Genomic DNA, 13,443 nt, shown 5'->3' with positions numbered 1-13,443 from the left:
TAATGTGCCACAAACAGGACTTTAATATTACCATTCCCACGTTATTACGGTGTATCCATAGAAATGGCCCACCCTGTACTAGTATTACATTATATCAGGTATCAATAGTGTTCCCTTTTTCATTTGAATGCGACAGAACACTCATCTGAAACTAAATACGAAACAATTCTTTGGCATAGGAAAGCTTGCCTATGCTGAAAAATGGCTCTGACTGATATTAACATGCACTAAGTAACACCCCGATTCATATTGAAGAATCTGCATTGAAGACCAGTCGCATCTGATGTTTTTATCTCCACAAAAGATCTGCCTAAGCACACATAAGCTTCTGCATGCAGATCCCACCAAGAAACAGATGCATGAAACAGGTGGGCATTTTGATAAGCTACATACTTCAGAAAACAAGTTTCAAGTGATGACAACAGGAGGAGAGGAACTGACATTTGTCACAAGCTGCTTTTTTTAAACAACTGACTAAGAAATCCAGCTCCAGCTGTGAATATGATCTGACTTTATGTAGAAACGAGATAAACAAATGCTTAACAGCATGTGTCAAGCAGGCCTTTGGATGTCCCACTTTACACTTTCAGTTTCCAGAGACGTTAATGGAAAAGTCAGCAGAATGAACGAGGAGCACGAGGACAGGTAGCAGTCACAGGAAACTGACTCCACAGCTTTTACAAGTCTTCCCACCGGCTTCAAGCACACCAGCAAATGCAGGTAACACATTGCACAAGAATGCATGCGACCAGGTAAATACTGTCAAACATGCCTATCGCTCGTGGCAAACTGTTAGGCCACACCTCGTTTCAAGGTTATTTTAAACAACTATATTAAACATCTGAAAGTGACATTGAACATTTCGTTTAACAGCACACGGCTACAGCCAGGGGGGCTAAATTCTCGCTGATGAACTGCCGGCACTGCACCTTTTCTTCAGCAACAATCTCTTTTGAATTACTTTCTTCCCCCCCAAACCTCACCCCACCCTTCTTAAGTGACACCCATTAATCACATTAGGTCTTTGGAAGAATTGTCTGCAGAGCGTCAAGTCTTGGCTGACCCCAGCATTTGGAGAGTGAAGATAAAGACATTGCACTGACAGCTCTGAAATGGCCCCTTTTTCGCGGGTCAGCGTTCGGGGGAATATGAATATTATTATACATAAAAAGAGGGAGAAAACAATTGAGTTTTTACTTCAGAGGAAGTAAATGACATTGGGAATTCTCAGACTTTCTGCTGCTATAGATAGATTGCCGGGGTAGGATTCAAATTAGCAAAGTTTTCAGAAAGCTCCGCGTATTGATTTAATATGTGCTCCCCAAATATATGAGCGCAAAGAGCTCATCATTAAAGGAGTCTTCTCTAATGTTACGGCTGTATTACTTAGTCTCTATTTTTGCTATCTGGAAACCAAACATATCCTGACATATAGGCTAATAAAATACTCTGGGAGTCAGTGGCGATTGTCTTTAATATTGGATTCCTTAATTTCTGAAAGCATTGAATATTATGGCGCTCTTTGTGAGTCTACATTCCAATCAAAACGTCTCTCTGAATAAGAACTAAAATCATTGCCCTTAATGTCACGAAACATTATCAGCTCTGTGGTTTGGTACAATGGAGCCATTGTGTTCAGCGGTGAGGGGAGCTTATCAGTGAAAGACAGCAAAGGAGAAAGGGACGGAGGAAATGAACGGAATAAAAGTAAATTTGATCTCTGATTTGCAATGGAGAGTTACTTACAGTGCGGGATTAGGACACCTTGTTCAACCAAAATTAAAATAATTTTCTTGCAAAGATATCTGTACATGTGTCGCTGGTTGCTCTGACTTTTCTAAGCGTGGTGTCGTGCATTTTTTATTGTCATGCAAAGTTTAAATTCATCACATCGATTTACTTAGATTAGATCCACAAAGGACTCAGTTTATTTGTTCGCCACTGTGAAACATCCATTATTAATCTAGATGTGAGAGACTGAGCCTGCACAACTTATTCACACTTTAATTATTCATTGTTTGATGTTGCTTTTAATAAGAATATTGAATAAAATAATTAAAAAAATATATCTTCTCAGGGTAGCTACCTATCATTATTGGCTGTAAGGTAAGAAAGTTCATTTTCTACCTCTGCTTAGTGTTTCAACTGACAGTTTAACTTTGTACTCATAAGAAGCTGCTTTTCTCATCTCTTGGTTTGTAGGACTTTAGTGCTGCTGCACTGCATTTACAATATGGATGTGGTTTCTGGGTCTTAAAAGTGAAGGCAAATGAGGAAGTCCCTCATGGGAATGAATGTGCATTCTTTCTAACAGCCAGCAAACAGTCAAAAAGCTCCAAGCACATAGAAATAATCAAGAAAATGACCATCATCTACACTTGATATATAACCACAGCAAAGGCTTTCCTTATGAGTTCAGTTTAGTCTTCTTCAATACAGTGTGATGTTATTTTTTTAATCATGCTTTTATAAATTTGCAGTGTCCACACTTTTTTAGTCAGAGCCAACCGGCACCAATAATCTTTGGTTAAAATAAATAAATAGAAAAAACAATACTGAGAGTGAAACGCTAAACCTGAGGCTTAAAAACTGGAGTTTGGAAACCACTCGTTAGATTTTAATAATAACATCATAATTAATACAAGTAATAAAATAAAACCCTGATTTTGCCTGCTTCTTTATTCACAAGGGAGGGGTCACCACAACAGATTGCATGAAGACTTTCTCCTGGTCGTAATTCAGGAATTTTGTTCTGTATGAGGGAAATGTGTTAACCACTACACTATGGAACAACAGCAATAATAATAATAGCACAGTACACGCCCACGAAGTGACAAATCCCCCAAATTTGCTACTTATAATAATAATAATAATAATAATAATGATAATAACTCACTATGTGTTAATAGACCTCTCTGCACTGAATCATACTTGTTATTCATCTCTGTCTCTCTTCCACAGCATGTCTTTCATCCTCTCTTCCTTCTCTCACCCCAACCGGTTGCAGCAGATGGCCCCGCCCCTCCCTGAGCCTGGTTCTGCTGGAGGTTTCTTCCTGTTTAAAGGGAGTTTTTCCTTCCCACTGTCGCCAGAGCGCTTGCTCATAGGAGGTCGTATGATTGTTGGGTTTTTCTCTGTATGCATTATTGTAGGGTCTACCTTACAAAATAAAGCGCCTTGAGGCGACTGTTGTTGTGATTTGTCACTATATAAATAAAAATAAATTGAATAAATGGAATGAACCATTCATATGTTTCTCAATTTTCTTACTTTTTCCGTTAGTCATTCATCCAGTTTGACTAGTTTCCTTTTTCCTGCCTCTAACTCTTTAATTTCAGACAACATCACTTAAACCTGACTACATTTCTTGTAAGCAGTATCTCTGAGTAGTGTCTCCATAAACCTGTTCCCACTTAGCTAAAGTGTATTTCCAGTGTTTAGTTGACTGTAGGCCTTTTATTAATTTTGCCTGTATTTTCCAATTTTTGCCTCAGTTAATTGCAAATGAGCTATATTTGCAATTAACACTTTGCAAATGTGTTAGCCCTTGGAAGTGTTTCCATAGATATGCTGCAGGATTTTATTGTCTGATTTCAGTCTCATTAAAATGAGTACATTGTATAGTGTTGTTTTGTTTAAAAACAATATTATTGTTCTTATTGAGACAAGAAAAACAAGTTTAAGCTCAAGCTACATATTTTCATGTTTGTTCCTGTTGTCACTGGTGTTTTCAGGCAGATGGAGAGTGATATCTGCACAGACAGATGGAGAAAGCTGCTGTAGAGTTCCTGAAGGTAAAGATGCTTGTTGTGCCAGGTCTGATCAGGCTGAATTCTGCAGCCAGAAGGGAAATGATGTACAGCTACATTTGTTTTTGTTGTTTCTTTTTCTTTCTTTTTTTTTTGCTCATTGGCGTCAGGCAGGTAAATTTCTGGAAACTCCCCTGACCTCCCTGACGGCAGATTTCAAGTACAGACCACAATCTGTGAAATAAAAAAACAGCCCTCTAAAGCTCTGTTGTGGACATGCGTAGCACAGTTTTCCTGGCACTGTGTTTGTTTAACACCTCATGCAGACATTATGAGGTGTTCTGGCTTTGACCTGACAACCAAGAGGGGGACAGGGATGTATGTTTGGGGAAAAAAAAATCAAATGTCAGCAGAGCTTAGTTCTGATCAAACATCCTGTTCAAACTGATAGCAGCCTGGATGCTGCAGCCGCTCGGGAACTGGCTGTAACTGAAAATGAGCAAAAGAAAATCAAACAAACACCGATGCTCTCATGCATGTCTGATTTTAAAAATGATTCACTAAACCTGCTTTTAACTAACTCACAATTGCACACTTGCACATGCACAGTTGGAAATCTGCCGCAGAGTTGCACAAAGCATTGACATCACCGCAAGGGAAAATTAGTAAACAGAGGCTTATTGTTTTCCAAGAGATCCTAAAGGCCTTGAAGCTCAGCTGTATTCCATTTTGAAGACAGAGATTAATTGCCTCTTTTCCACCCCGACAGTAATCCTTGAAACTGCCTCTGCTTGGTGCAACAGCGTCTCGGCCTAACTTGGTGCTTCTCACACAGACCAAGGATGCCACCAGAAAAAGTCAAACAAACCCTCCCTTAAAATTGCAAACAGATTTGCACTACATCACTAATATCCGCCTCATTAGCACTTTAAAGCTAGCATTCAGAATTACTTAAAGTCTTGCATGCGCTTGTAGTATCGCAGAGTCGCAGTTGTGAGAGTGGTAGGAGGTTTGGTAAGTGACGATCACGCTTTGCTCACATTATTCGGCAAGGAATTGAGTTTGTTAATCTCACAATGCAAGCAGAATTAGAAGCTCGGGTACAGCAAGTCTAAGCACTTGAGGATGGCCAACTCTAATACCTCCTGGAATAAAAACCGAGATCAGGCAGGGCACATTTGTTTTTTTCCTGTGATATTTGCAGGTCTTAAAAAAATCCCACCAGCAAAGCGCAGTTTTAATTAATTCCCCCCTCCCGTTTTTGTTCGCGAGACCGTGCTTGTGCACAATGGCAGCATATGGTGCGCTCTGTTTCGCAAATCCTTGAAAATCCAGATCATTGTGGGATTTATGAATGTAACAGATGAGGTTTTGATGATTATGAGGTTGCTGATGGTCATCAGCAGCGGAGAGGTTGTGACTTCGACTCGACAGCGCAGCATATGCTGGGTGTGGTTGGTGAGAGGTCATCCAGATCTTCTGCCAGCGCCGGCCATTTCATTACTCCAACAGATGGCTGCAGGGATTTTACCATTAAAATATCCTCCTGCTGAATCTTTTTCATATTGTCAAAGTTATCAGGCTCGCAGCGCTTCGTCACCGCTGACATTAAACACATTGTCACTTTCGAGTCTCTGCTTTCATGAAAATAAGACTTTAAGTAGTCAAATGAAATCAGTGAGTTTTTGACTAAATGAGCATCGATCTTGTGGCGTGCACATGAAATATTATGTGTTTTAAGATTAATGAGGATTAGGGTTATGGGACGCTTTTCACTGCATTTGCAAGAGATGAATCAAAGGCTGATTGGAAGTCACAAAAAGCTCTCAGAAACCAAATCCTCCCTCGGCAATTAACTTTGTATGCGCTGAGGACGTGGCAGATTTTGATCTTGACTTTGCGGGAAACAGCTGAGTGATTTTTTTTTTCCATTTTCAACCACAACGGCATCATGTTATCGCTGCATTGGCACTGATTACAAGGCCCCATTGACCAGGGGTGCATGCGTTTCTGTCCTCCAACGATGCCGGTGCATGAATAGGATGTAATCAATCTTTGATCCAATCAGAGGTCGGTGTCTGGGTGACTGACAGAGAGGTCTCTGTGGGACTCTGATGAGGCCAGAGTTAAAGGGCTCTCAGGGGACGGGAGGCCATGACAAAGAGATCCTCTGAGCAGCAGTGACTCACTGAAATGAATATAGTGAGTGCTGCTGAGCATCTATCTGCTCTGTCTGTCCAGCTCCCAAAAACCTTTTAGAATATTTTTAAATTAATTAATTCAATTTTGCAACACATTTGTTTCAAATAAAAAAATAACTTTTAGTGAATGCAAATGCACAGTAACACATAAAAAAGTCTTTCTAGTAAGAAAATACTACTAACCTCACAATTCCTGCTACAAAGATCATTTCAAGTGCTGCATTTGCTATCTTTTGTGCAAGCTTGCAGCTTTCTGCATTCTATATACAGTAAGAGAACATGGTGATTAAAAACAGCAAGCAGCCAATGAAGCCTCAACAGCACGGTTTCTGCATCTGCTGGATGCTACAAATAGCACCTTTAAATAACACACCCTCCATGCAGGATCCAAAGTGTGTCTGCCTAAACTTTTAAGAACAGCACTTTATAAGGCACTGTTGTAATGGACTAACTATTTACTTTGTCTTTAAATGATGAGAACTTTCTGAGCGGATGCTCCTGGAAACATAGCACTCCCTCACAAGAAAATAGCATCCACTCCCTGCAGACAGCTCTGTAACCGGTCCTGCTCTATCACGGCACCAAGTCACTGCAAAGCACCAAGCTGGAGTCGACTGAAAGAAAACAATTTAAATGCAGGATTCTGGTTAATGGTGCAAACATTCAAACCATACAGGGCTTGTCCTTTGAAACAATTTTGACTATAAATATTGAGTTAAAAGTAGAAAATGCTGAGGACTCCTTTTTAACTGTGTACTGTTGTGTTACTTTGTGTGTTTACAGTGAATTCATTTTGGATCTAATGTTTTTTTTCCGCTCTGAACATAATGTTGTGCCCTCAATCAAAGTTCATATTCCTGGTTGAGCCACATGGATGCGGTGGTTGAAAGTCAGCTCCTCCATGTGAACAGTAGATGGTGGTAGTAAACACTTTTATATGTAGCTCAGATGGGGACAGCAGACACCTCTTTCACATTGTACAGCAGAATCAACTTTTTATTTAGTTCGTGTTTTATTCATTTATTTATTTACTGAAAGCATTCTTTGGTAATCTAATGAGGTTTAAATAAATGTTTCCACTTCTAACTCACCTTTATTCACATCTGCATTAACGTTTTCCACTGATCAAAGACAAGTGTCATTACTTTCCCTCAACAATCAGCCGTGAAGTCTACACCGTGTTCGACAAAACGCAGGAAGTGAGAGACAGAGCTGCTAAATCCCCCAAGTTAAGCTCCTCACCTCCTCCTTCTCTGAAGCGCTACTCTTTCATCAGCCTGGTTTTATCGCTGCGTCAGAGACGGGCAGTGTTTGAAGTTTCAAGCTTTTCGTCTTCGCTAAAACCGCACATCGAGGTGAGCGCCAGCAAAGACTAGATCCCTGTCAAAACGGACCAACGGGCTCAGGAAAAGCAGGGTGGGAATTCAGCTGGGCTGTCGTTTGACATGCCAGACATGCGTGAACATTGCTGGGGTTTGTTTTTTGTCTGTGAAGGTGGGGAAAGAGAGGAAAACTAAATGCATGTGATGAAGCACAGTGATGAAGAGAGTCCGTGTAGTTTGACAATGGAAGGGGAGGAAAGCACCGCCGATGGAAAGTGAAGCTGGCAGATCAATAACTGTGGGAACCAAAGCCCTGTCAGAGACAACAGAGTACAAGTAGCAGACTAACAGTGTGATGTGGACTTCAAACAAAAATGCCATTTTTTAATGCAGCTGTCCAATTAATGCTGTCCTGCCAATTGTTTTGGCAGTTGTTTGAATTCAGGACCACCAATATTAATTAATCATTTAATGAGAAAATCTAATCTTAAAGCTGCTGAAATCTGTATTCTGCAAATAAAAATGACTTTAATTGTAACTTTTATCCAGTCTTCCTCCAGTCACCCCCAACTGGTTGCAGCAGATGGCCGCTATTGTGATTTGGTGCTATATAAACAAAACTGAATTGAATTAAACTGAGATTAAGTTGAAACTGAATGTAAAACATGAGACTCAGAAAATAATCAGCTGACTCATAACGATTCATTATTATCGTCTTTTAGCTCTTTCATGAGAACTGCTTTATTATTGTGGTTTACGTTTATTATTGTTACTTTTACTCCCAAAATCAGACGTCTTTATTTGCGCTTCACAATAAAATACAGATGCATCCGGAGGGAGACCTAGCCAACTAGGGCTACGTCTACACTAATCCGGATAAATTTGAAAACAGCGTTTTCATCTAAAAACGCTCGGCGTCCACACTATTGTTTTCAATCGTTTCCGAGCAGTTGTTCATCCACAGTGAAACGACTGAAACCGCTTACGTTCCTGTACTGTGCATGCGTGAAACGTAGGACGATTCGACCTGCGTCATTTGTGTCTGCCGTTTATTTGCTTTCCGGCTTCCATGGCCTAGCCTACTTCAGCTAAATGGCCTGTATTTGTAGTATAATAATAATAATAATAATAATAATGGATACTTTATTGATCCCCATGGGGAAATTACTTGTTTTTCTCTGCATTTGACCCATTCACTCAGTGAAGCAGTGGGCAGCCCACTAAGCAGGCGCCCGGGGAGCAGTGTGTAGGGACGGTACCTTGCTCAGGGGTACCTCAGGGTAGCCGTTAAGTGGATTCGAACCGCCGACCTTCCGATCATGGGGCGACCACTTTACCTACTGAGCTATCCCTGCCCCATATATATAGCGCTTTTCTACATCTAGAAAGGTCTGGCTTGCAACCACAAGTCAGCAGAATCTTTTGCGTTCGGTGTCCCGCCCATTGTACCACCCCCTTCAACTGTCCTGCCCCTGGTCTTCCCCACCTCAGCACTATAAATAAGTTTAAACCTTGCTCTCTAATCTACTATATCTACAATGAAAATATATAAAATCATGGGTACACAATCAGCATGTCACACAAGCACCCCTTCCAACGTTTAAATTGAATAAGGGCTTGCTGCAATGATGTTTTTCTGTGCTTTTCAGTGTGGTGGTTAACATGTTACACTCTTACATGCAAAAGAACCCCAGTTTGAAACCAGGAGGACATATAAACCCAACCTCAGTGGGTCACTATGTCCTCTTAGTGCTGGTCCCAAGCTCACATGACAAGGATAGTTGCATCAGGAAGGGTTTTGTTTGCAGGGATGTAGGGAGGTCTGAACCTGCCCCTTCATTTGGAGAGTGCTCCATCTACATGTGTTTTCCACAGCCTCCCACTCTTGCTTTGATTTCCTCTCAGTGCATGTTGGCTGATGCCACGAATTCCTAGTTGACTGGAAGAAAACCAGCTGGCTTTCTGCAAATGTTCACTGACGCATCTCAGCCATTGGTAATCATTTTCCTGTTCCCTTACTTTGTACTTCTGTCTTCTCTTCTCCTCTCTTTGTTGGTGGGCTAAGCTTGTACAGTCATCACTTTTTTAAGACTTCTGCCACCATATCATAACGCATTGTATGTTGCTGAAGAAACCAGAAATCCATTTAACAGACTGTTGCATACAGACATGCAGATGTTGTGGTGGAAGAAGGATTGCTTAAAACTCTTAAAACTGTTCTGCTTTTTCTGTACTTGTTTCATGAAAAGCTAAAGTTGGCTTAACTTTAAATTCTCACGAGGGATATCATCAAAATAGTCCCAGTAAACAAGGCTAATGCCGAGGCAGGATGTTCTCTTTAATCTGTAATATATGGATACAAAAGACGGGCCCAAACGCATCTCGATGCGTGTCTTTGAATTGACGGCGCAGAGGGATAGTGCTCTGGCTGGGGAATTCTTTTTTTTTTTTTTGCCTCTTTAGTTGGAATTGATTTCTTCAAAGGCGACTGTTGTTTTTTAATTAAACACTGAACTGGCTAATTGTGAAATTGATTCAGGTTGTGTTTTTCACTGTGTAGAGCAATATACGGGTACGTATATCTATATTTATCAGGGAAAGTAAAGCAGCTTGCACTCCCTGCCTGTCTTGCTCTTTCTAATTCCCGTGGCACACACAGATCCAGGAACACACAGAGGCAGTTTAGGCCGTTTAATGCTGTAATCCCGCAACTCTTCAAAATGTTTTGGAAGTTTCTCAGTAAGCTATACATATAACTGACAGTATGAGAGTCTTTTACTCACAGCAAACCCTGTAAGCTCATCCTCAAAGTATCCCGAAAGTCTGTATCAGCAACAGGATTATACATCGGACCGATCCGAACTTCAGAAGTGATTTGCACTTAGTTTACGTGTTGCTCCTTGGGTGCGTGGACAATTGAGCTATAATTGTGTGTTATGCAGAAGCATCACGATAAACCCTTTTCTTTTCCCTTGCCAATAAGATTTATGTCGTGGGTGAGGTTAAATTTGCCTTACAAAATCACATAAACCTCCATATCTGCCTTTCCCAAAGGCTAACGTTACCTTCAGAGGTTCTATATTTCAGCAGGGCATTTTGCCACTGGATTAATCATCAGTCTTTAAATTATTCATTGCTTATCCAATCTTGAAAAACTGTCCTTAGTTCAATGTAATTCCATAATTTTGCCAAGAAAAATGGCCCAGTATGACACTGCCTACGGCATCCTGGCAATGGTCCACTGGCTCCCCTTGATCTCTGCACAGCACTTCTTCTCCTTTTCAGAAAGACTGCTTAATTCCCCAAAATATGCAAACCGTGCTGTCCAATAAACAAAGTTTGGTATTGATCTGGCCCCAAGTAAATACATGGCCAGTATTGGGTTTTTATGAGACCTGGAATGTAAATGTGTCTAAAGCACTTTGGATCAGCCTTTGTCATTTAAATTCACTCTGTGCTATAAATAAAATAGTTGTGACAGTCAACACAAAAAAAGTTCAAACATTTTTCACCACGAAAAACAATTCAGTGGGCTACATACTGAACTTAGAGAATAGAAACGAATACCGATAAGAGCGCTGGTATTGATCCTATCGATATATGGGTCGATTCACTCGCCCCTATGTGCAAATGCTTCAGCTGTCCAGTGTCTCCAGCTGAGGTGGGCTTAAAGCAGAAATAATATCAGTGGATGTTTCGAGTTCAAAAGGCCCATTTCAAAGAACTAAGCAATAACTGAAGGAACTAGAGCCCAGCAGATATCAATTTTCTGAGAGTAAATAAACTCTACCAGTGGTATGAGGGCCAGTATTTTCTATATATACTGTATATACAGTATGTTGGAGAAAGTGATGTTATCTCCATAGCAGTGTATCTTACAAGCTAGTTAATAACTTAATGTGAACACACTGAGTGTCTGGACAGTGTGATGTTATTCTCTTACATGTGTTGCAGATAGTGCTGAGGGTATTGTAAACCATGGAGTCGACCTGAAGGATAAACTATTATTACACTGTTATTATCAAGCAACTTAAAAACAAACAAAAAACAAACATAAAATTATTTTTAATAGGAATAATTTAAATTTTCCCTGCTCAACTCTGTGCAAAACTCACAGCACAACACTATATATAGATGGTACGACACTAACCTAGTGTGACATTTGTATGTTAAATGTCATAAGTTTGCTGTCAGTTGACAAAAAAATGCACAAACCAGTGCGTAATGTCTTAAATCCGCGGTCCCCAATGGACTGATTTATGTCCGACAACATTTTCACGGCCTTTAAGGTGTTGCGATAAATACAACAAAATAAAATGATACGACCAAGACGAAAACGGTGGTATTTTGTAAATATAAGAATAAACGCTAATTGTGTAACTTTATTAGCAGCCTCCTCCTGAAATGCACCAACAACATTAGAGGTGTCCAAATTCATGGGCTGCATCCTCCTGAGGCCGCATTTGTAGGCCGATTACGTCACAGCGACGCGACGAAGGCTGTCCAGATTCATAGACTCCAAATGCAGCTGACAAATGCGCCCTCCTTTTCCACCCGATTTGAAGGATGGGTCGGGTGTATCCTTTGTGGCCCACCATATCCCAGAATTCATAGCGCGGCCCAGCCAATTCCAGTTTCCAACAATGGCGCAAGGAGGCCCAGCTGAGTTTATTAAACTGCACCGAGACAGCTTGTGACGTACTTCTGAAGGCTGGACCATCCAACATCCGCTCTGGTCGCTATGATAACGCGTAAATATTTCTTTCAAAATAAAACACACAACTACAACACCCAGGGAAACCGAGTTAACGATAAAAACCCCGAAAACCATAAATTTCCCACCCGAGCCTCAACTCTCAGGGCACGGTACCAAACATCTCTGGAGTTGGGGAGTGCTGTCTTAAATGATCGATTCACTTGTGCGCCAGAGTCTTGAATGCATCTCCCTCCATCTTGCTAGGCCGCACAAGGACACAAATTTTTATGTGTGACTGGATCCTCAAGAGGAAAAAGCAGTTGAAGCAGAATTCCCACCAGTAAGCTAATATCCCGTCTATTATTTTTATTATCCTTTCCCATGTCATGCAAGAATGAAGTAAGAAACCATGAGGGATTCATTTTAACCACTTTAATTTCAGCGTGAGGCAAATGAACCGGCATTCCTTCCGTCTGATGTTTTGACTGGGTCAGATCTCTCGTAGCCGCTGACCTGTTCCTTTGAGAAAGCGCAGTGAGACACCATAGGGTTTACAGTCTGGAGACAGACATGACAGCGCCGTGTTAATGCTTGCGCTGTTAAATCTGTGGGGAAATAATCCCTCGTTTGTTGGCTGCACACTTTCCTCCAATTAATCACAGCCCCTCTCAGCGCTCGGTTAAATGGTTGGAATTTAAAATAATGTCAAGGAGTCAAGCTTATTTATTCTCGACAAACATTTTAAGACTTCAATCAACTGTCCTCTCAGCTGCTCTCCCGTGGCGAGAGGCACACACGTACAAGCGGAGATGATTTAGTCCTTCCAGTGAAGCATCGTAAATCACCCTTCTGAGCCAATAAACGTCTCTGTTTGGTCATGTCTGAACTTTTCAGATTCACCGTTAGCCTTGCTGTCATGTTATTGCGGCGGAGTAATTAGCCAGATGTTCCTGCAGGGAGAAAAAAGTGCCACTGGTGCACATTGAGATCAGTGAGTGATCATTTTTGCAGTGCACAGTGCTGATTTCACATCACTTAAAAACCAAAACCCCCAAAAAACCAAAACTCTTACACATTTAGACTCTAGCTCGGCTGCTGTTAGCTCAGTATTTAACTTCAGGTGACTGGGCAGATTTTCTGGCACTTTGATATACCCAAAATTCCTGCTGCGAAGCATGTGAAGAATGATTGAGTAAACACTGAGATTTCATCCCAAACAAAGAGCGAGCAACCACAAATCTCACTGCTGAGAGGAAATCATTCTCACCTAAATCCCACCGAGACTAAAAAGGATTCAAGGATTACAGCGAGCGCCCACTTAGCTTTAATCAAAGTGCAAAGCTGTGCAGGCTACCGTTGTCCCTGTTAGACGTTAAAGAAACGAACCGAGTCCCCACGTGTGCTACTTTAGCAAAGGAAACATCTTCAGATGTATTTCGGCTCGTCCTACATTTCTCAAAACGTTCACCTTTTCT

Source organism: Diplotaxodon limnothrissa, linkage group LG9, assembly GCF_057381915.1.
Source record: "Diplotaxodon limnothrissa isolate DT_005_m linkage group LG9, D_limnothrissa_male_GT1.1, whole genome shotgun sequence".
NCBI lineage: Eukaryota > Metazoa > Chordata > Actinopteri > Cichliformes > Cichlidae > Diplotaxodon > Diplotaxodon limnothrissa.
Note: the sequence above shows the minus strand (reverse complement) of the source record.